This window comes from Vulpes vulpes, chromosome 12 (genome assembly GCF_048418805.1).
Source record: "Vulpes vulpes isolate BD-2025 chromosome 12, VulVul3, whole genome shotgun sequence".
NCBI lineage: Eukaryota > Metazoa > Chordata > Mammalia > Carnivora > Canidae > Vulpes > Vulpes vulpes.
In genome coordinates, this window is record NC_132791.1 from 93,088,762 (window position 1) to 93,110,330 (window position 21,569).

The following is a 21,569-nucleotide window of genomic DNA, read 5'->3' on the forward strand; positions in this document are numbered from 1 at the left end:
CGTCTGGGTGGCTCAGTCATTTAAGCGCTCAGGTCATGATCCCTGGGGTCTTGGGATGGAGCCACATTGGGCTCCCTGCTCCCAGGAGAGCCTGCTTCTCCTTCTCCCTCTGCCTGCCGCTCCCCCTGCTTGTATTCGCGCTCTCTGTCAAATAAATAAATAAAATATTTTTTAAAACTACACCTTTTATCTATGTTTGAATCTAATTATAAGCATAAGAAGGCTTTGCAAAGTAATTGAGAAAAATAGGAGAAGCTTGGAAAAACCAACTGTAACCAACCCTACCGAAGACAAGAATGTGTAGGCCGCCTCCCATCTTCTCCATCTTCTCCGATGAGCACGATCAAGAGCTCTAAATGTACAAAGGATGAAGAAATGCTTTGGTTTAGACTTTGTGTACTCACTCTGGCTAGCGGGCATTTAGCCACCTGAGAATGAACTTGTTAGGCTCTTGCCCTAGCTCTAGTCTCACACAGAATCTTCCGTAGCGCAGATCTGCCTAACAGATGCCAATTCCTGGAACCCACAACTTAGGTGTCCGACAGGCAAGGTTGCCGTGGCTTTAGATGTATGTGCTATGCCCATTTCAGATGATCCTGTAAGCACTAAGCCTCTTTTCGCATAACATGTTCCTAAATTATTCCCATAACTCAGAGCTGCATTGTATCTTTATATTTAGTTTACAAAAGCAAAAAAAAAGAATCACCGAGTTCCTCAAATTTGAGAATGATTCTATAGCGTACACATCCTATCTACAAAATCAACCCTGAGCAAACAACGGATCCATGTCTTTACTTACAAGCATATCTCTTACCTTTTCCATGATAAACTGATTACCACGTGGATTTACAAATGTGTTCAAGAAACACATTTAATGGCCTAACCATAAGAAGGTATGTTTCTTTTTTAGCAGACAAAGGCTTCTTTCTCTCTTTATTGTGCACTTCTGGTGGTATTTTAAAGAAGACTTTCACGAGAGATAGGTCCTTAATTAAGACTTTAAAATGAGGGCAATAAATATATTTTATTGGTTATAGTACCTTTTCCTTTATTAGAAGGATAACAGACTGCTGGTTAACTGGTCATGAAATATTAATTAAAAAGAAAAATATATGATGGAAGCAATCTCGGTTGGTGCTAACTCATTTTTTTCACTAGGAATTTTTTTTTTTCTGCATAAAGTTAAAGGCATATGGACTCAATCGTGTCACCCACAGGGAAAGACCAACTGGTCTGGTGGTCCTCGCATGGCCGCTCCCTGTCTGATAGCAGGTTCTGAAGCTCCTCTGCACCAACACTCAGAAACAAGAGGAAAATCTCATTGGGACGTTAGTCAGAGACATGCTCAGGACAAAGCATCCACAGCAGAGCCTCCCACAAACGTGTGTATGAACACAGCAGACACGCATGGAACAATTCTGTCCCTACCAAGCAATGTGAGACATCTTCCTGCCCCAGATGCCCATCGTTGCTAGCCAGTACCTTTTGCAGGTAAATACCACATTTCTCCCGGATTCTACTCTCCCCCTGTCCTTCAGCCTGTTTCCCTCAACCTGGCTAAGGAGGTGATTATAACACCAACCTGGAGGATGCTCCAGGGGATAGGGATGGGAAAGGGCGGGAAGGGGGTGCAGGGGAGCAGAAAAGGCGATATAGGTGAATGGGAGTGGGAGATGCAGGCTTCCAGTTGTGGAATGGATAGAAGGTACCACTCAGGGGATATAGTCAATGACATTGTGATAGGATTGTAAGTGACAGGTGGTAACTACACTTAAGAGTGTAGCATGACGTCTAGGTGAGTTGAATCCCTATGTTGTGCATCTGAAACGAATGTAACATTGTGTGTCAACTATACTCAAATTCTTTTCTTTTTTTTAATTTAATAGAAAAAGCCGCCTTTTTAGGATACATGTAAACAGTTTAGGGGAAAGTAATCCTCAAAGACTGTCTGCAATATGTAAAATGGAATTAAGATAAGCGTCTTTGGGCAAGTCTGATATGCTCTGGTCTCATGTGGCTGGAAGGAATTCTGGGGAACACACCCTGACTCTCAACTGCAGGGATCAGTAGAGGTGTGTGTGTGCTGGTGGTCAGCCTCGGAGGAAGGATTTACTCGGGGCTTCTGCAACAATCTCCATGGCAACCAGAAGTCTCCAACCAGTCTCAGACTCTCATGTGAATAGGAGTCCCCGAGGGCTAGCTTGCTAAAAGGTAGCTTCTGGGGATCCCTGGGTGGCTCAGTGGGTTAAGCTTCTGCCTTGGGCACAGGTCATGATCTCAGGGTCCTGGAATGGAGCCCCATGTCAGGCTTCCTGCTCTCCCCCTCCCTCTGCCACCCCCCCTCCCTTGTGCTCTCTCACTTTCTCTCTGTCAAATAAATAAGTAAATAAAATCTTAAAAAAAAAAAAAAAGGCAGCTTCTGGTGCAGCAGGTCTGCAGTGGGGTGGAGGCTTGTGGTCCTCAGACCTCACTGGGAGCAGTTAGTGAGGACCTTCTCTCCAGGAAGCTCTGAACTGGGCAGCCTTTGCCAAGTAATGGGATAGAAGAGCAGAGCTTCACTAAATCCTTTAGGATTTTTTTTATGCAAACAGATTTTTGGTTCCTTTTAAAGTCTCATTTATATACAGTTATTACAACATCATTTATTTGCACAATATCTAATAGTTTTTTAAAACTTAAAAAAATGTAAATAGCTTCTGAAATAACTGACGATCCCACAGTGCTACTTCCGTTTTCTTTGCAGAATTTTCAATATTCATTCACTGGCTTCTCTGTACTTTCAACCTTGGAAAGCCCTAGAAGGTTTATTTTTCCCCTGATTAACAATTTACTTATTTTTAAAACTGTAACACAGTGACGTTGACTTTTTCCTTTGGTGTACAGGTCTATGAATTTTAACACATGTATAGATTTGTGTTAACACCATCACAGTCAGGACATAGAACAGGATTTTGGTTTCCAGATTTCCAGTTTTTTCCTTTTCCCTCCCTCTGCTCCCAGATTTACAGGAAATATTATAAGTTTGGTTTTTTAACAAAAGTAAAATGAAATTAAGTATTGTTTGAGAAACTTTCCAGAAAATTCACATACTCCTTGAAGTAACAGAAGACACCGGAGGGTTGGAACTGAGGTTCAGAACCATTGGGATAAAATTATGGAGGTCATTGAGTCTAGACTGGAGCAAACACATCCTCCTGGTCTGAGCTCCCAGGCAGGGCCCCATTTGCTGATGCCCATGGGCCCACCCGAGGATGGGAGATTCTCTGCAATGTTCTCTTTATTGTATTGCCAGAGTCAACCTAGAAAAGGGTGCAGGCTGCCTCAGAGCCAGTAGCCACCTAGAAATGGCTGATCCTCTAGGCTGGAGGGTAAAGCACCCCGCTGCATTGGGAGAGCCCCCAAAACAGGTCATTGACAGAAGGCAGAAAAATGAGCTAGGTAATTTATTGTCCCAGTGTGTAGGTCCATGGAAATCATCGAATCTGTACCCAAAAAAAGTTTCAAATCATGGAAAAGACTCAGATTCTTTAATGATTCACATTAACAACTGGAGGTAAAAGAATAAACCTTCAGGAGATGATAGAAGTGCTTTAATTTGGGGGCTATTTCCAGCCCCTGTATACTTTTAACTCCATTCATGCCACAAAATGAAAGGTCTTGTAATACCGCCTTTGATTTATGGAAGGGAAAAAAGATGATATTACTAAAAAGACCCATTACTCCTGTGTCTCCTCATGTAGTTCAATGTTAAGTACTCTACAAAACTGAATCCTTGGTGGAATGCAATTCTGTAATTCAATCGAGAGATCTTGCTAATGTCCCAGTCTGCAAGAACATAGCTTAAGGGTTTTAGGTTTAGCAGGAAACCTTGCAAACCAGAGACAGAATTACAGCCTGCCTCTTCAATCAGGAATAAGGGAGCGTTGTTGGCAATGTAGTATTAAATAATTATTAAGATTTTTAACAGGAAGGGCAGGAATTAAAAGGTTAAGATAGTCTCAATCAGGGATTGGGGCTTGGAAGGTAAAGGATGAAGACAAGACAAGACACCGGATACACAAAACACTAATAATTGTCGAAGCTGGATGATTAATAAGTGGACAGTGAGTAGATCATTCGATTTCTGTGAATATTTAAAAATGTCTATGATACAAACTTTAAAAAAAAAAAGATACCACCCAAAGTACTATCATGGGAAAATGATAACTCACAGAATTTGTAGATGCTGTTCATTTTATGTAGTAAATGTAAATATGAATAAATGCTATGTCATAACTTCTGCAAGATTACAGGTCAACTGAATGTGTAAATGGAAGCAGTGTACACGCAGGAGTAAGAGACCTTCTCTGCGCTCTAAAGGCGCTCCCTTGCATCACAAAGTCTGTGGATTTGTGTCACTCATACATTATTTATACACACAATTATATATAGACTCAGATTTCCAAATGGAAAATCAGGATGGTGGGAACACTGGTTATTTGTGTCACAAAGGGGTCATTACACTATTTCTTTGAACATCAGTGCGTATTGATGACATGACTCAAGAATTTCTTTTGCATCACAAACTGTTTCTAAGCTGTAGCTACAATTATAACCACTTAGGAAGCATTTGAAAATACTTTATTAGCTGATTCTAGCTTATTCGAGATTAATCAAGTTGCTTAATCAATTAATTACAGTCTCTAGATTGTTTAATTGGGGGTTACTAGCCTGCTGCTCTCAGGAACACAGTTAAGGCACAGAGAGAGAAATTGTCTTCAAAACCTATTAGGATAACTCATCAAGATTAGATGTTGTTTGGATAACCTCAAAGATCCATGCTAAGTAGAGAAGTGTCTGCTGTGGAGAAATTAAATTATAATGGAAGTCATGGTATGCCTAATGTTAAATAGAATAAAAGGAAATAACATCCGGAACTGTGGTGGTTGGCCAGTTGGCCAACGGTGGATCGGTGATCAGTGATGGCTTGGGAATCTGCTAATACAACAGGCAAATGAGGTAAATAAAGATATAGGAACAAGATCTAGGACCAGGCTAACCTAACAATCACCATTCCCATTGTACTAAATGTTAGCAACAACTCCAAGAAGCTTTCTGCCAGAGCCTTTTCGATCTTTCTTCCAGGGAATCTCATATCCATAGACCTGGGTTAGATGGGATTTGCATAGCTTGCTGATTTTGTTCATCTCTTCTCAGATAGGATAGCCTTTCATTTTCTCTTTTCTCAGCATAAATTCCTATTTGGATGAAGGTGCTTCTTATGCTCTAGGCTGTTTGTTGCTGAGCCAGCAATCTGAGTTATCACACAGTGTCAGGAGAGAAGACAAGGTATCTTGGCTTTGGACTGGCCTGAATCCAGTTGCAACCACGTCAAAAAAAATAATAATAACATTAGCTCATCTCTATTCCATTAAGGCTTTGGAGGATCAGTTCTTTCCTTAGGATGGGAATGCCTCAAATTCAGAAATGATCCTGTACAGACTGTATCACCACAGCTAAATTCAAGAAGTCCTTGCCCAAACACTACAGCCCATAGTAATTCATTTGATCCTGATCCATCCAATTCACTTGATCCCATTATACAGGTAGGACGTGAATTACCCATATTTTACATACGCTCAAACTGAAGTTCAAAGAGATCATGGCTTACTCACTCTCAGTTGCCTGCCAGAGCACAGAGAAACCTGACTTTATGATTTCCAATCTAGTGCCCATTCCACCAGGTGACAATTGCCCCTCCACAGCCACTAATTGACACATATGTGTATTGAGCAAAGCATGACAGTGGATGCTACGGAATAGGCAGGAACAAAATATCCCTGTCCTGCAACGGCTTCAGATCTAATTGGAAGGATGAGACATTTCATTTTGTGAACAAAATGAAGAAATAACTATAATGCCAGTATTAAATGTTGGAAAACAGATCACACAAGACAGTACAGGCAATAAAAGCCCCAGGACCTGTGGATTCAAACTGAACAAACGGGAAGATTCTTTCAACAAATATTTCTCCACAAGTATTTGCTGAGCACCTACTATGTGTCAGGCACTTTTCTCCAAGGCACTTTTCTCCCAGATTCCTGCAGCATTTTGAGAAGAATCTGCGTGGGAGAGAGTCACACAGATGACTTTTCAGGGCTTACAGGGGGCAGAGGTGATGAGGCCTTCCACGGATACTGAATGGTGCTGGGGCTGGGACCCAGGACATCACACCGAATTACACATGGCCAGATGTTCCTTTCCTGCCCCTACCGCATCTCTCTCTTGTCAAGTAATCTGTACCTTGATGAAACCACTGATAAGACGTTCATTGGACCAGATTAGGTTTTAAAATCTACCTAATGTACCGTGAAACGTGTAGTGTTGGGTCCAGCAATCAAAGAGGCCATGGGGACCCGTTCTGCTCTGTGGCCCTGTTGACCTGTCAAGCTCTGGAAGCATATTCTTCTATTTTTCCTCCTGTCAAGTTGCTGAGGGAAGAGAAGTCTCTGTGCAGCTCCTTCTGGCTTGTCTGTCTTCCCAGCTCACCTGTCCATGCACACATCCTTTTATTTTTCTGTTTTGCTGGGGCTGTTTCTTCTGCGTTTCGATCAGAGCCTCCTCCCAAGCAGAAGAGCTGAGGAGGCAATGCCAGAAAGGATCAGAGGATACTATTTTTAAGAGGAACTGTGTTTATTTAATAAAATGTGCTTTATTTTATTTGTTCCTCACTGATGATAATTGCTACAGAGAGAGTTTGCATGCTTAACCCTGGGCCCTGAGCGGGCCATAAGTCATCTTTAATTGAATTAAATTAAAGAAAATTAATTTAACTAATTCATTAATTTAATGAAGCAACTGCTATCTGCCTACTATGTGCCATGAATGTGTCAGGAAAAAGAAATGACTTTTTCATTCCACAATAATTCTTCACAGTAGATATTATTAGGTCGATTTAGGTAGATCATAAAGATTGAAAGAGATTGATATTTGACTTAGACACCATTATCCCATTTTATATTTACCTCCCGCCACCCCAACATGGACCTTCTGTTCTGTCCGTCCAGTCATCTTGCTCGTGGCTCCTCAACCCCTGAGTCCTGGGGTCCATCACCCTGACTTGGAATGTCCTCATATATGCTTATTCCTACCCTACTTCACCTCTATGGTCAAGTCTATTCTCACAGCCTATTCATGTTTTCTTGAGCACTCAGTCCTCCAAGGTCTCTGTCTCTCCTCTGATTTCCCTTCTACAGCAGACATAGGTTTTACTTCAAAAGTGCATATGCAGGAACTGTGAAGGGCCATATGCTATATTTGGTACTGTTCACAGAGTTGTATACTCAGCCCTCAAAAAACTCGACCAAGTGACCAATCGACTATAAACCAATCAGTCTCCTGTGTTGTTAGAGGACCTAGAAAGAAAAAGTGGGTCCTATCAATGTATACTTTCAATAAATCTTTTATCCTTACATTAGAAGATAGTAATCAATCCCATTTCTTGCATTCTATCCCTCAGCACACTTTGTTGAAGACTCTCCGTTCCAAATTACACTCTTTTCTTTTCTCTGTCCTTCTTCTTACCCCACCAGTAATAATTTAACCATTTCCATTTCCTGGACCCAACCCAAAACCTAAACTTGGTAATTCCAATTACTTGTATTCCGATTTGGCCGTTCTCACTAACCGAATTGAGGATTCTCTATCCAGAAACTAAGAGCTAGTAAGAGTCTTAAAATCCACCAAACAGATCTGCAACTTCTTACATTGCCAATTCCTACTCATAGCTTAGCTATAATCAGAGCTGGGTTTCCTTTGTTCCCTTAGAAATTATCGGCTGCCACCCATCAGATCAGTTCCTGTGTACACGGGGTTAGGTAAACCAGGACCTCGAAGATTTCTACACGCCACTCTGTGTGTCGCATAACCATACACAATTTTAAAGATCTTAACCCACCTCTCCTTCTCCCTGCCCCCCAGAACTAATCTATATGCTAATTTGCACTTGATAATGCCGTCCCACAATATGGTAATTGCTGTAATGTTTTCCAGGGAGAAAAAAAAAAAAAACCTAGAAATTGAGTCGTGGCTGGATCTCTGAAGTCTGTACATTCACAAGAACCTCCACACGAAGAGCGAGGTATAAAGCCTGAGCCCACATGGGTGGCTTGCCACACTGGGGTCAAAGTGAAGCCACTCTGGAATAACTGGAAAGATGCTCCTAGACTCCACTGTTTTGAAATGATCCCCAGAAGCATGATGTGTACTGGGAGCAGGTGAGCTGTCGCCTGTTGGAGATGAGTTAAAAATGCTTGCATTCCCTCACCGGAGAGGACCTCCAGATTTGCAAGAAATCTGCAACTGCCGACTTAACACTTCCTCCTCTGAAGGATGGCCAGGACTCCCGGGCTTCTGGCTTCCCCACATCACCTTTCTGTGCACAGATTCTTGCCCTGTTTCCCTACATGTGCCCTCCAACGCTATTAAGATATCAAATGCAGAGATGACAACAAGAGAGCCCTAATTAAACAGCAGCAGCAAAAGGCCCTCGAAGGAACAGCCTGAACCCAAATATGAGGAGCTTGGGGCTGGAAGCAGGGGGGAGAAAAGACAATGGGGGCTTTGAAGTCAGCTGGGCTTAGAGCCACGGGTTTGTTGTGTGTATTTAAAGGGCCAGATGACAGAAAGGGCTCCCAGTGCTGTTAGGCCAGAGACCAAGCTCAGGATTCACGGAGACAGAAGGGGTAAGAACACTCACCGAGTCCTGCGACCAGAATCAAATTGTAATTGGCCTCCGAGATCACTTATGGCAATCAGGGAAGTAATATGCTTCTGAATAATTATGAATAATTAGGCACATTTATGAATAATTACACTGATAATAACTATCTAACTCATTCCATTTTAAAATTGTAATTCAGTCATTATGCATTGGGTAGTCATTCCCCTCATCCTGCTTTCTGCATATTCATAGCCTGATCCATCTGCCAATCTTTGGGGGACTTGAGCCCCTCTCCGGGTCAGGACTGTAACGGTAACAGCCGGGTCCTGGACTCAGCCTGGGGACAAGGGAACATACTGATGCTCAGTGTTGGAGCTTCGTATCTTCCTTGCTTGACTTGAGAGGCCTCTGGGCAGTAGAAAGCAGCAGAAAGAACATGAGGAAATAGCTTCCTAAAACACTGGAGCTTTGCCAACCCGTGACTCATTTATCAATCTGCAAATGATGTAAAGTAATGTCCAGGAGCTCCTTGCTGTTTTCAATGCTGGTAAAAAGAAGCTGTTTCCACATGTTTCCACATGGCACTGCAAAGAATGCCAGGACATTGTACAAGAGCTGTCTTTTAATAGTGTCTTCTGATCACAGAACCCGGCTGTTTAGAAAATCAAAAGTCCCAATTTGAAGATGAAGTCGGAGAATAATGGACATTTCCTCAGGCTTCGAAACAAAATGCACCCTTGTCTTACTGCCCAGTGCTTTTCTTCCTCACCTTCTGTCTTTCCTTTTTCTTCCCCTCTTCTCTCCCTCTTCCTCTCTCCCCTCAGCACCAACCTCTCCATCACCTTTGCATCTCATTCTGCTCAAGTCCTAACCCTGACAATCATAAAGGCAAGTTTATATTTTCCAGGAGCAGTATCTGCTCACTCAGAAAATTTGGAAAGTATCAGGGAGAGAAACAAAAAAAGAATTTTAAAAAATCAATAATCTCAGCACCTGAGAGAACTCAATATTCTAGGGCTTCCTTTCCTGTGCATATTGTACATGAGCGAGAGAGATTACAAAAGCAATTTTGCATCTTGACATTTTCTTTAACCATATTTCTTTTTCCATATTATTAAAATAATAATTTTCCATATTAGTAAGTAATAAGCATTTCCCATATTATTAAGCTCATGTTTAAAAGTCGCATGTTTGATATGGCCAAATGATAACATAAGGAAGTGCCCATGATAAACATTTCCTAAATTGTTGAGTACCTGTGTTTCCCATTTTGCCATATTATCTTGTGGGGCAGCCTTCTTTTGTTCTTATTTATCACCGTATTATTTCCATGTTTCTTTCTCTTCCTTTTAAATTAAGGCTTGACCCGGGCATAGAAACAAATAAGACAAGGGAATAATGTAACTGGGTTAATGCATGGGCAGGCTTACAACATTGAATCTTTCAAGGTATGAGTAACATTGATATCCTGCAGTTTAATCCTTTTTATGCAGAATTAACCATACCAGGATCCCATCTTGGACCCAAACCATGGTGGCTCAGTAACTGAAATACATTATGATGTATTCTTTCCTGAGACTTGATTACAGAAAAATGTAGGCACAAATAGCAATTTATTGAGCCGTTAGAAAAATAGTTTCCAAGTGACTGTTTCTGATGCATGAGAATTGCCTAGAGACCCTTTTAAAAATACATCTTTCTGGAATCCATCCATTGATACTGTGACTCAGCAAAATCTGGAGTAAGGACCAAGCTGAGAATGGAAGCAGGCAGCAGATGATGAAGTAGTGCATGGATGCCAACAACCCTGGACTTTACTGTAGAAGCAAGGTGGTTCGTGAGTACATGACTGCCACGGTCAGATGGACATTTGAGAAAGGTGACTCCGACCCCAGTGCAAATGAACAGAAAAAATTGAGTCATTGTGGGATTGGGCATGATAGGGCACAAAAAGGACAGACATCACTGCATCAGATTGACTATGGTGGTTTCCCAGAAATCTGGTCAACCAGCAATAAGAACATGAACTGAGATAGTGCAATGTGGGTAGGGGAGTGGAGAAGTAAACTACGAATGGTAGAATTAATAAGATCGATCACGTCAGTGTAGATTGTGAGAACTGAAAGACAAATCTAAGGTGACTCCCACTTGTCTAATTTGGAATAACATGGTGGGAGGGGAAGAGCTGGTGGGTTTGGTTTGTAGGGCCATGATGAAGTCACCCAGAAACAGAGTTATCAGAGAAAAAGGAAAACACTGTTCAAAAATTATCGCTTTCTGAAATTATTGTTTGGATTTTTAATAGTTGAAATAAAAGTTTTATCCCCCCTCCCATAATATTTCTATTATGACTGCAGTGCAATAGCGCCCCAGCCTTCTCAGGTGGCTGGCCATTAATGAAGAAGCCAACAAAGAGAGGAGTTCTCTTGATACAAATCCTTGGCATCACCTGTTTCTCGGTGATTTGGAAAGAAGTGCTCAAATAATCCTTCACTTTGTCTCCCCAGTTGATCTGGAGACAGAAAAAGCCACACATTTAATCCAATTGTGCCCAGTTGTAGATCTTTGTGTGTTCTCTCCCCTGGCGTGGTCGGACACCGGTAGTTCCTTGCATCAGGGAGCTTTTAATAGATTTGATGTCTCTGTGTTCCAGCAGGATCTCTTGTAAACTTTGAAGGAAAGTTAATATCCAGAACAATTTACCAGCAATCCTAGGAAGAAAACTTAAGGAATGCTCCTTCAGATATATTAATCCAAGAGTTGGAGGAATCTAATGCTTTGCTTAGAATTTATAGGCAGACTACCTTTAAAAAAGGATGAACCCATTTTTGTTTTGTTTTGTTTTTGTTTGGGCAAGAGCAAGAGCAAATCCGAAGTGGGGGAGTTTTTCAGTGGAAAAACTGTATCTCGATGCCAGTATCTTTTCTAGGTGGAGAAAAAAGAAGGGACGAAGAAATACATCTTGATATTATAAATCATGGTTTATGAAAATAATTCAGCAGCACAGGAGAAGGCATGGAAGCAAACTACAAAATTGGATATTCTCTACTATTGTGACAGTATTTTTAAAATGTAAAAGAAAGAATGGGAAGAAATACAGCAAAATACTAACAAGGATTCTGTTACATCCATGATAATACATTCTTTTGTCTATTTTACAATTTTTTTTATAATATATTCACATCTAATACACAGCAGCAGCAACAAAAACAACCAAACAACCACACTCTGGCCAGATGAGAAGAAACTAGGAAGGGGGGCACCCAGCAAGGTCATTCTTCTTTCCCAAGGTGATACTGTAAATCAGTCGAAAGCGCTAAAGATAGAGCATATGATTAGTAATGAGAATCATACCCTCTCTTGGCCCAGCAATGAGAAAAATGAAGCCCAACCAAGCCAGAACCGGGGTTCCTAACTCCTCGGGCATGATGGGTGCAAAGAGGACAGACATCACTGGATGAGGTTGGCTATGGTGGTTCCCCTGGATGACGGTCCCTGCTTGGAAAATCAGAAATGTGTGCCCTTTGGGCAGCAGCTCCTGAGACCGCCCCTGAGTGTGTGGAGGTCCAGCCACAAGAGCAGAGGGATTTCTCTCCTTAGCAAAGGGGGCTGCATTCACTCACTTTGGAAGCTGTCACCAAACACCATCACCATCTTGAAATCAGCTTGAGGTTGATGTCTCAGAGAGGCTCCTTATCCACCCTTCTATTTCGCCTTCCCCTTCAGAACAAAGGGGCCATTATTTTTTGAGGGTTTTTTTTTTTGAATGAAGTATTTGGATAATGATTCCACTGCCTATCCAACCCTCCTCCCCCACTTCCCTGCTGCCAGCTAAATTCCTATGATTGATGGGGGCAATACTCTTTGAAATTTTGAGATGTGGGAGACTAAAGGGGCGAGGGCAGGGAACACCATGGACAGGAGAGAGGCAGGAGGGGGTGCTGCTGACATGCTAGGGACATTAGGACTTGTAAGGGCTGGTAAATGATTCATTGAGGGAATGATGATAAACATTTGTCTCTGAGCATATATGTACATTGTACCTAACGATCTCAAGCGTCTGTAAGCAAAGAAAGGCTTAGAAAAATCAAATGAACAGAACCTAAATGGGAATCCCTTAGGAATGGGATCTGAATTGTAAATGCCTACTGGAATTTCACACATCAAATTACAATAAACGGAATGATATTTTAAGCAGCTCAGTACTTAAAGGGTACTATGTGGAGTCTTGAGGATTTTCTTCTACTTCAAGATGTCTCTGGGTTGCTGGTTGGAGCTTTGCACATCTCTCACCTTCTGGAGCTCTTCCATTGTGGATTCAGCTAAGGAGAGATTTTAAACCTGTAAATGACCTGGGTGGCAAACTCACTCTTCATGGCCCGTCCTCCTGTTGCACATGCTTAGTTTCCCTGATGTCAGGAGCCTTTGCTACCCAACGATAATGCCCAAGACTTGTATTCCGAGAAGAAGTGTTATTGAGGGACTATACTTGACCCACCTCCAAGGTATGGGTGCATATTATCTATCTTAGGATTCCCTATGCCTAGCATATGGTAGGTTTTCTTTTTATTAATATTTTATTTATTTATTCATGAGAGACACACAGAGAGAGGTAGAGACATAGGCAGAGGGAGAAGCAGGCTCCCTGTGGGGAGCCCGATGCAGGACTTGATCCTAAGACCCCAGGATCATAACCTGAACTGAAGGCAGACGCTCAACCACTGAGCCACCCAGGTGCCCCAGTAGGTTGCCAATAAATGTTTTTAACTTAATTGAAAGAGGAGTCATCAGTTGATAACATTTTCCTGTGAAACCGTATCTTCCACTTGCATTCCTATGCAACAGAGGGAGCAGGGCAGTGCGAGTGCCGGGAGACAAGAAGAGACTGGACACAGCGGGCTGACAAAGAGAGAGCACCAAACACCAACACTGCCCTGCATGATAATATTGTCCAGGTTTTCAAGAGCCTTCATGGTGACAACCACTTGTAATCAAAAATTAAAGGTAAAACATACAGGACTGATCTTCTTTCCCCAAAAGACAGTAGTAAATATCCCCTTGCTCATAATACATTCCCAAACAGAATCATCATAGACAGGGCTGGCCCCAGGCACAATTGTGTTATGGGAAAATGCTTTAGGTTAGGTTCCCCCAAAAGTTGACTTTGAGAGCGATTTATTTGAAAGGTGATCCTAGAAGTGCCCGAGTGGCTCATCAGTCAAGCATCAGCCTTTGGTTTAGGTCATGATCCCGGGGTCCAGGGATCGAGCCCCACGTCAGGCTCTCTGTTCAGTGGGGAGTCTGCTTCTCCCCTCTCCTTCTGCTGCTCCCCCTGCTTCTGCTTTCTCTCTCACTCTGTCAAATAAATAAATAAAATCTTCAAAAAAGACAATTCTAAAAAATAATAGGAGAAAGAGAGGGGAAAAGAAAGAGCTAGAAAAAAAGGAAATCAATAAAGGTGTGCTATAGAACAGGTTACCACTGGGAGCAGCTGAGCCTCAATCCCATGGGGAGACTCCGAGATAGTAGAGAGCTAGTGGTTCTCCAAGTGCCATCCTTGGACCAGCAGCATCAGCATCACCTGGAGTGATGCTGGTTAATTTCATGTGTCAATTTGGCTGGGCCATAGAGTCCTCAGATATTTGGTCAAACGTTATCCTTGATATTCTATGAGAGTTTTTCTGGATGAGATTAACATTTGAATCTGTGTAGGCTGAGTTAAGCTGATTGCCTTCCCTAAAATGCAGAGGCCTCTTGCAGTCAGATGAAAGCATTAACAGAATAAAAAGACTAAGAGGAAATTCTCTCTCTCTGCCTATCTTTGAGCTGGGACATTGGCCTTCTCCTGCCTTCAAACTTGTACCTGGACTGGGATTTACCCCCATCATCTTTCCTGGGTGTCCACCTTGCTAACTGTAGATTGATCTTGTGCTCACTCTCTCTCATCATCTATCTGTATACCTGTATCTATACATCTGTATCTATATATTTCCGGCAGGTTCTGTTTCTCTGGAGAATCTAGATTAATACCCCTGGGAACTTGTTCAAAATACAAATGCTCAGGCCCCTGAATCAGGAATTTTGGTGGTGGGTTTTTAAACTTCTCTTCATTGTCCATTTGCCTGATGACACACAGAATATCAGAAACTTAAAATCATTCAGCCTACTCAGATATTTGATTAAACCAGTAAACCAGTTTACTGGTTTTCCAGTAAACCAAAAGTCATTGTAGAGAACATATAAACCATTTGGGGAATCAGACATATACTATAATATACATATTACTCAAGCCATACTGCCCCAAATATAACTTTCTTTGATAATTCAAGATAATTCTGGATTTTCCACTGCCTTGTGATCATGGTTTCAAATATCATTTATTTTAGGAATATTCATCATTTTTCTGTGGTAAAGTTTTACAGATGAGAAAATATTAAATAGCCAAGCGTTTCTATAGAAGGGTAGTAATGATAGTGATCATGGACTTGGCAACATTAGGGAGTAGAAAGAGCACCAAACTACATGCCAAACGTATAACTCATTTTCTCCCACAGTTATCCTGATGGATGGACTATGATCCCTTTTACATTCAAATGGAGATTTCAAGGGACTAGCAAGCCTGCCCAGGTCACAAAGCTAGTAAAAGACAGAGACAGGAATGTGAACCCTGACCTGTCTACCCCCAAGCTCTTTTATGAAAGGCTCTTGAGCTTCCACAGCAACATTCAATATGCAAAGAACTCAAAAGAAAGAAGAAAGAAAGAAAGAAAGAAAGAAAGAAAGAAAGAAAGAAAGAAAGAAAGAAAGAAAGAAAAAAAGAAAGAAAGAAAGAGAAAACGAAAAAATCATTCTATTGATAAGCAAGTAGGGAAATAGCCCATTTTAAGAGGAAAATCACAAGGCTAAAACTTTATTTAAATTTTTTTCCCAAGTGAAAACAGCTAAAAGAAAACCATGTTATAATGGAAACAATGTAAAAAAAAGTGCTCTATTATCTATAAAGGACCTTACAAATATTTATACTGTCTCTTTAAGCTGATATAGAATTTATAACCTTATTTTTTATTAAGTTGGAGTTGAGATATGGTAAGCACTCTTCAAGCTTCTATTTCTAATATAATGGCTAAATTCCATTTAACTTTTATCTCCCTATATCCAAAGGCTGAAGGAAAAAAATGAATTAAATGTGAGGGGATTAGTAGAACTTTGAGTAATGTCAAATAATACCTTATGTGTTGTTTCTGTTTTAATTGGATAGCATCTTATGGACCTTAGTCCCTGCCAGAATGATCAATCTGTCACTTGAGTTATTTGACTATTGATTCATTTTCAGAAATATGTTGACATAAGTCTTACTGTAAAAAGAAAATCAGCTCCCCTGTCTCCTGCCACCAGGATTCTGGGGCTCATGCCTTTGCCTTTTTGCATGATTAATGTTGTTCTGAGAAACCTGAAGAATCAATAAACATTTTCAGAAGCAGAGATATCTACATCCCCAAAGAGGGTTGCCTGTTCAGTTTCCCACTCAATCTACAAAATGCATTACCCTTTGGAAAGGAAGGGGCAGACTTGGCTGATTGATGAGAGTCAGGAATTTTGTTCGGATTTGTTTATCCTTTTCAGTATGGAAGTCCTAGGGTGAGGAGTACACCAAGAGTCTCCCTGGTGGCGGCAAAGAATAACTCCATCCACACAGGTTTACACACATGCCTGGATGCCCCAAGTTCATTCTGTTGCTATTGTGATATTTTCTTCTTAAAAGACCAAAACTGAGAGAGAAATCTCTCAACCTTCCTCTCTCTCTCTCTCTCTCTCTCTCTCTCTCTCTCTCACCATATAGGATTCTCTGCAATAGACAGCATCAACCTGCTTAGAAGCCCAGCTCATCCCAGCAAACATAATTCATTCAGACTGAGAAAAATTCTCTTCTCTACTGAGGCCACACAGCTGACCCTTCAGGGGAAAGATGTGGCCTCACTGTTGATAAACCCAACTGTGTCCAATGGGCAAGAGCCCAGGAAAGAGAACAGAACTAACAAGGCAGTAGATGTAGAAGAGACAAGAGAATATGTTCTTTGGAATCCTCTCTTCTTTGGCACCGTTGCATGAAATTGCCATGAAGACAAAGCAATGATTTCTGATGCTTTTCCATGTTAGGGCTCCTTTCTAAGTAAAATTAATGAAATAAATTTGGAGGAGAGGCTAAAGGTACAAAGGGAAAGGGGGAATTCACCACAAATGCCAAGTTCTCTTGGCTCCCCTGCCCCCTACCCTACACCTGCTCAATCATACCCACTCCCACCCCACCTACCCCCCGTGCCCAGGAGCGTGACTAGAAGGTCCAGCCTTGAGTAATATCCGACACAGAACCCCTGTCTTGCACCGTGTCACTCCAGACCCAGGGAAGGATGAGGAAAAACGGATGACTGAATGCACGGCTGAGCCCTTTGTCTGGTGGAAATGGGATTCTTGTTGTAATTCTGGTCTCCTGAGTTAGGGCTGATTCGAAAAATAAAGCAAGACAAGGGGAACGTGATCTGATAAGCCAGGAAATGACTCTGGCAATTCACCCAGCCCGAGTGAGGTCCCTGCCGGGACCTTGTCAACACATTGGATTTGAGCTCAAGAGTTGCAAGGAAAATGGGTTTTCCTGTGTGCTCAGTCCTAGGTCACCAGCTCAGAGAGAAAGAATAAGAAGCCTAAATCCTCTTAAAGAGGATGCCCTGGCTCTGCCTTCCACACAGCCTTGATTCCAAAATCAGCAAGCTTCTGAGGCTATTTGTGTCACAAATCTTCAGAGAGAATTCTCTCCGTGCCTGGAAAGAATAAAAATTAGCAGTCCAGCCATGTCATAGAACCAACCTGGGACGTTATTTAATATATCTAATTACATGAGAATAATTTCATTAGCACCAGCTTTCGTTTGAATACGCGACAAATGCTCAAAAAAATTTATATTTCCTTAGTGGAACACATCCATAATGAGGTTTTTTTTTTTTTTCCCGTGGCTGAAGATCTGCTCCATGTGACAATCACAGGTACCATGTTTTGAGCTAAATGGACACAGGCATTGTTGGCTTCCTAATTATCATTATTTACGAAGTATTCTTACAACCACCCGGCGAATGTTGTTAGAGTTTCATGCGAGGTGTTAGGGAGAGGATCTGGGATCAGGGGTTCCTGGCTCCATATCAACCATCCATCTCTCCCAAGGTAGAGAGGGGCATGGGATGCTTGGGAGCCCTGTGCAGTCCTCCTGGGTCACCTCGCAGGGCCAAGGAAGCACCTGCTCTCTCTAATCAGCAGGCAGTATAGTGTGTCTCCTGCTCTGGACAGGCTTCAAATGAAATATGACGGAGGAAAGTAAGGCATTTCCTCTCTCCTTCCTTCCTTTCTTCCTTTTTTCCTCCCTCTCCAACTGTCCCAACACCCCAGAGAAGGTAAACATTCAATAATGCAACTTACTACTTCGTGATGAAAACATTCTGATTTTAATTTTAGCACAGCAGAGAGTCCCTGGATATTTTTTTTTAAGATTTTATTTATTGATTGATGAGAGACACACAGAGAGAGGCAGAGACACAGGCAGAGGGAGAAGCAGGCTCCACGGGGGAAACCTGATGTGGGCCTCCATCCCAGGCAGGGCCCAGGATCACGCCCTGAGCTGAAGGTAGACACTCAACCCCTGAGCCACCCAGGCATCCTGACTCCTTGGATATTTAGCTAGGTGTTATTGATAGAGAATTCGACCATTCCATGACATCCCGAAGACTTACCAGTAAATATTTTACAAAGCACAGCTTAGGCAGCTGCAAACTGCTAGCTCAGGAAGCTGTCATTAACATCATTTTTCATTAACTTTCCCGTGACTCGGCCAAACTGCCGTCCACCCCTTCAGACCCTTCTATTACCAGTGACCCTCTGTGTTTTATTTTCCTTCTGCACCAACTTGAAGCCTGCATGCTCTGTAAATTGCCACCAAGTCCCCTAATTACTTAACCGTATCCGGTACCCAGTAGCACAGAAATGCCATTCTGTTGGAATCAGCAGGAAGGGGACTGCTGTTACAGATGAAAGCAGGCCACCAATAAAACCTCATTAATACCTGCAGCTTTAGAGAAAGAAGGCGAGCCATGGCCATGCTTCAAAAATGTCAAGACTACAAGATGACAAAGGGAGCCTCCTTCCCCGCTCCCCAGGCCTACCCCCCAAGAACAGATCAGTGTTTTATCCAGACTGAGTAAGAAAGAGAAGGTATCCCCAAAAAGAAACCCAAGGGGGGGAAATGCACTAAATTCTGTTCTTTTCTCCTATTGAGCCTCCTGCCACCATAAGCCTGTGCATCCGGAGAGAATCTCCAGCCCAGCAGAAAGAAAGAGTGCTTCGGGTGAAAGGTTACCTACATTTATAATGTCAGGCACCGAGCCTGCTGAGGTAAAAGGTAAATGGTAATTTTATCATTAGCATGCCTGACCCCTTGGCCGCACCATATCTCACAGGAAACGTTAAGAACAGCTCACCTGTCAAGACGCAAACGCTTAAAGGTCAATGCGCACAGAAATCTTCCAGAGCTTACAACTGAATTGCTGACACCTTTTATTATTGCCGCTTAAATAAATGATTCAAGGGGCAAGACAAGAAAAGACGGGCTTAATGTCGAGATTTCCATGAAGGATTCTAGGGGTTCCTGTTTCAAAACTATCAAAAATACCTTCACTGTGTTTTGGCGTCAAGGAGCAAGCCAAACCCTGAAAATTCGTAAATATTCCCAGACTTGAAGGATTTTTTTTTTTTTTTAGCATCCTGCAAAAATACACTCTCACTTGGTAGTGTAATTTTGCAAGGCCTATCCCCTCCTATTTTGCTTTTTTGCTATGTCAAGACAATTTCAACATTTTTTCCCCCTCCTTTTTGTTAGGGATAGGAATGCAGATAATAAGGGGGCTTTCCGCAGCATTGCATGGATGTGACTTAATTCAAAAAACAAGAGCAATAGTGATTTGAAAGATTGCTCCACTTTTTTTTTTCAAAATTAAAATCATAGAGAAAAATACGTTGCTTAAAAGTAAGCATGGCACTTTTTCAAATACTTAAATGTGGAGTTACCACCTGGCCCAGCAATATATATATATATCACTTCTGGGTATCTAACCGAGAGAATTGAAAGCCGGTACTCCAACAGATAATCGAAACCCATGTTCACAGCAGCAGTATTCACAACGGCCAAGACACAGAAACAATCCGGGTGATGCCCATTGACAGATGAATGGATAAACAAAATATGGTACAAACATAAAACAGAATATGACTCAGCATTAAAAGGGCATAAAATTCTGACACATGCCACAATCTTGAAACTTGAAAACATTATACAAAGTAAAAGAAGTCAGACACAAAAGGACAAATATTATATGATCCCACTTATACAAAATGTCCAGAATAGGGAAATCTACAGTGATAAGAAGTAGATTAGTGGTTACTTGAGGCCAGGGATAGGGAATTTGGGAGGTGATGGCTCAAGGGTGCGGAGGACCTTCCCAGGCCAACAAAAATGCTCTAAAATTGATTGTGGCAAAGGATGCATAACCCCTTAAATTTAATAAAAATCATGAAATTATGTACTTTGAAATGATTGACTTGTACAGTATGTGAATCATATCTCAATAAAACTATTTTTACTTGGGATCCCTGGGTGGCGCAGCGGTTTGGCGCCTGCCTTTGGCCCAGGGCGCGATCCTGGAGACCCGGGATCGAATCCCACGTCGGGCTCCCGGTGCATGGAGCCTGCTTCTCCCTCTGCCTGTGTCTCTGCCTCTCTCTCTCTCTCTGTGACTATCATAAAATAAATAAAAATTAAAAAAAAAAAAAAAACTATTTTTACTTAAAAAGTAAAGATGATGGGGCACCTGGGTGGCTCAGTTGGTTAGGCAGCTGGTTCTTGATTTTGGCCCAGGTCATGATCTCAGGGTCCTGGGATCCAGCTCTGATGTCGGATTCTGAGCTCAGCAGGGAGTCTTCCTGACTCTCTCTCTCTCTCTCTCTCTCTCTCCATCTGTCCCTCCCCTCGCTTACACTCTCACTCTCTCTCTAAAATAAATAAATAAATCTTTTTTTAAAAAAGTAAAGATGATATATTTAGGTGGATATACTAATATTACTAACAGGATGAAGGTAGGATTCCCAAATAAGATACCGATATTTTTGTTTGTTAAATCTTACAACCCTAGATAAAAGATCTCGGATAAGTGCTGCAAAATACACTCTGAAATTATTATTCCCATTATGCCTGTTTTGTTTTTGTTTTTAAGATTTTATTTATTTATTCATGAGAGACACAGAAAGAGACAGAGACATAGGCAGAGGGAGAAGCTGGCTCCTCACAGGGAGCCTAAACCGGGACTCGATCCCAGGACCCCAGGATCACGATCTGAGCTGAAGGCAGATGCTCAGCCACTGAGCCACCCAGGTACTCCCCCATCATACCTGCTTGATTCATTCTCCACATGGATCAGAATTTTCTTCCGAGAACTTTCGAATTTTGCCATTTATTGTTATAAGATATGGAGAATCCTTCTGAATTTGTGTCAGCACAACAGTCGTCAACCCTAGTACTCATGTAGACAGACTATGGCAATCAAACACCACAGGAGCAAATTGGAGTAATGGACATTTGCAGCTTCCACCAGTAATGGTAAGTTGCAGGACCTGGTTAGGTGTTATCCTTTGTCAAGTGTTCCTGCTAAGCCATAAAAAGGTTGGTGTTTCCAGCCTTCTGGAATTATTTGGAAAAGTTAGCTACCTTTCACTTGCTCCCCACCAAGGGAGGAGTGACTTCTCAGCACAGTGAGCTTGGGAGGAGAGTCCTGAG

General features: G+C 41.9%; 1 long non-coding RNA gene across 1 annotated transcript in view; it reads right to left on the bottom strand.

Moving 5' to 3' along the window:
• Positions 1 to 10,974: 10,974 nt before the first annotated feature.
• LOC112920470 (uncharacterized) overlaps positions 10,975 to 21,569 on the bottom strand; it is a 99,419-nt gene continuing 88,824 nt past the window's right edge. Inside the window, exon 3 of the long non-coding RNA XR_011995694.1 lies at positions 10,975 to 13,023. This is a non-coding gene — a long non-coding RNA (uncharacterized lncRNA). The remainder of the gene's footprint in view (positions 13,024 to 21,569) is intronic.